The sequence below is a fragment of the Penaeus vannamei genome, chromosome 4 (assembly GCF_042767895.1).
Source record: "Penaeus vannamei isolate JL-2024 chromosome 4, ASM4276789v1, whole genome shotgun sequence".
NCBI classification, from domain to species: Eukaryota; Metazoa; Arthropoda; class Malacostraca; order Decapoda; family Penaeidae; genus Penaeus; species Penaeus vannamei.
In genome coordinates this window covers 8,591,166-8,593,665 of record NC_091552.1, presented here as the reverse complement: position 1 = coordinate 8,593,665, position 2,500 = coordinate 8,591,166, and the positions used below count along the sequence as shown (strand labels likewise).

General features: G+C 40.6%; 1 protein-coding gene and 1 long non-coding RNA gene across 2 annotated transcripts in view; one reads left to right on the top strand and one right to left on the bottom strand.

Moving 5' to 3' along the window:
• The window catches only part of LOC113830559 (5-hydroxytryptamine receptor), a 590,145-nt gene that overhangs the window by 554,998 nt on the left and 32,647 nt on the right, over positions 1-2,500 (bottom strand). The window lies entirely within an intron of this gene.
• The window catches only part of LOC138861461 (uncharacterized), a 3,441-nt gene that overhangs the window by 119 nt on the left and 822 nt on the right, over positions 1-2,500 (top strand). Inside the window, exon 1 of the long non-coding RNA XR_011398518.1 lies at positions 1-247. This exon is cut by the window's left edge and continues 119 nt beyond it. This is a non-coding gene — a long non-coding RNA (uncharacterized lncRNA). The remainder of the gene's footprint in view (positions 248-2,500) is intronic.

Sequence of the window (2,500 nt, the reverse complement as noted above, 5' to 3'; positions counted from 1 at the left end):
CGGGGCCCACGGCCCTGACCACACCTCTCCTTGGGGGCGCTCCCCCACGCGCGCCCCGCTCGGCGCCCCTCTTGGGCTTCCTTGCCCACCATAACCCGCGCCACGCTACCTTCCAGCCCCCTCCTATCAATAAACAGCTGAACCAGAATAGTGTCTCCATGAACCCACCAGATCAGGGCAACACAAAAACCCCTGACAACTGGTGGCAAGCGGCAGGATGACACGAACAACAAGCCTCCGAAAAACTGTAAGTACACCATTGGCAATTTCCTTTTCTTTCCCCTTTCTTCGCCTATGTGTGCATGCCGTTTTTTTCACAAAGTGCAGTGATTTTTTTTTTCAAATATCTGAACAAGTGTCCGTGCAGTGCATTTTCTTTCTGTTATCTACCATGTCATGGTAGATCATCGTTTTTTTTAAAGGGAATCCATCCCCATTTTTATCACTTGCGAGAGTGCATTTTCTTTCTTTGGCGTGTTTTTTCTAACTCTCATGCTAGCCTAGTTAGCATAAATCGTTAGTAATGCTTAAATCTTTCATTTATGTGGGTGAACTAGGCCGTGCATTTTTCTTTAGATTAATCATACTAAGCCACGTGGCTAGAGTTACAAGCATTGCCATATATATGGTATATTTTCTTATTCCTATTATCTTCCAGTGTATAAACCGACGCTATATCGACGTTACTAAGTGCATTTATTTAGGCTCGGTTTAAATATGCATTTGTGGGATATTTTGGAATATTTAAATAATTTAGTTAAATTATGCACAAACTTTTTCTCTTTGCCGACGCTTCCCACTTATACCCGTTCCTTACACCCCGCTATTACTATCACTACCATCCTAAACCCCTCTCTCCTAACCCCCACCCGTTAATCCCCCCTTCCTCTCTACCTATTTTCAATATTTCTAATCCACTAGCGTTAAATTAGTTTTTTTTGTGATAACGTTTTATAGTTTTTCTTCTCTTTTCGTATTCATATTTATACAAGAAAAATATGCCTTGTTCAGTTGTATATTTATATGAATATCAACTTCAGTATTTTCATGTATAAATTGTTATATTCGTTTCCTAGTGCGAGTCACTTCACACAGGTCACGTCACGGTCAGGTCTTGTCACAAGATGACACATCTCACCTTAGTGCTGTTGCGAATTATGTTCCACATTTTTTTTTCTATTCGCCTTTTTTATAGATATATTTTTTTCTATAATTATTCATGTTCATTTATCTGTAATTTGATTATTGTGTACTTGTTTTTCACAATATTATTTAGTCTCGTATATACTAGCTCTTGCTTGACCTTACTCAGGTAAAATACCCCTCCCCACCATCTGACTTCGCCCAACTTAAATTACATTCAAGCTATTTGTATTTATATCTTATTAAGCTATCTCCGTGTTAGAGATTGATTATATTATACAGCTACTACGATTTCATATTGTTCCTGATTTTCGTTTATCTTAATCACGAACCTCACCTCATCATTATTACATGGTCCTTGGTGACGACCCACAGCTGGGTATGGACATGTAATTAGGTTAAGATAATTAATGTTAAGTTGTTCTGTACGTGCAAAGATGCACACATCGCAAAAGGCGATCTACGCGCCGCGCCGCGCATTCTTATCGCTATACGTGAGATTATCGCTGGTATTCCCAACAAGACGGGATGCCCAATTTGCATTCTACGTATGAGCTGGATGATGTGTCCCTTCTACGGTTGGGTCATCACGTCATCACCTTCCTCAGGGAATTTATTTTAAGTATCATTTACAACCACGAGGGTTGTCTTTCGGGTCAGTTGTCTCAGGGAAGCTGACCCAAACCAGTCATCGTTTCATTCATTTTACTTACTAATTAAAGTACCATTTTTATGATTTCACATAGTAGTTGATTAATATTGCAATTAACGTAAGTTCATTGTTATTAGTGTGAATGTTTTTTTTTTTCGTGCAGTCAGATCGGTGACTATTTTCATTAAGCGCAATCCACATTGCCACCCCAGCCTACATACCTAACCCCAACCCCCATCCTCACCCATACCTCTTTTACACCCCACCCCACCCCATCCTTCCCTCAGCCTCCCGCCCACCCACTCCTCCTCCCCTTCGCTTATTTCTTCCAACTTCCACGCCATCCTATTCCTTTCTTACCCACTCTCGCCCTTACTTTAACACATTACTAATGACTCTAAAAACTAAAATATATCTATCAACATTCTATTTTCTTCTCGTGTGCTATACTCTGACTACTCATTTCATAACTCCCACCCATTAAATTAATCAACTCGTCTACGCACTCACGCAGCCACATGCGCACATCGTCCCGCAAAACCCGTTAATTGCACAAGAATTACATGCGTACTGTCTCCGGATGATAACCGACTTGCGCCAACCGTGTATTCTTATCTTGCATTACGTTTTTCCGTGCAAATGTTGTCTTGAGAAAGTATATTTTGATGTAATGAGTCGCTCCCGAAGTATGAGGACTGCATTACC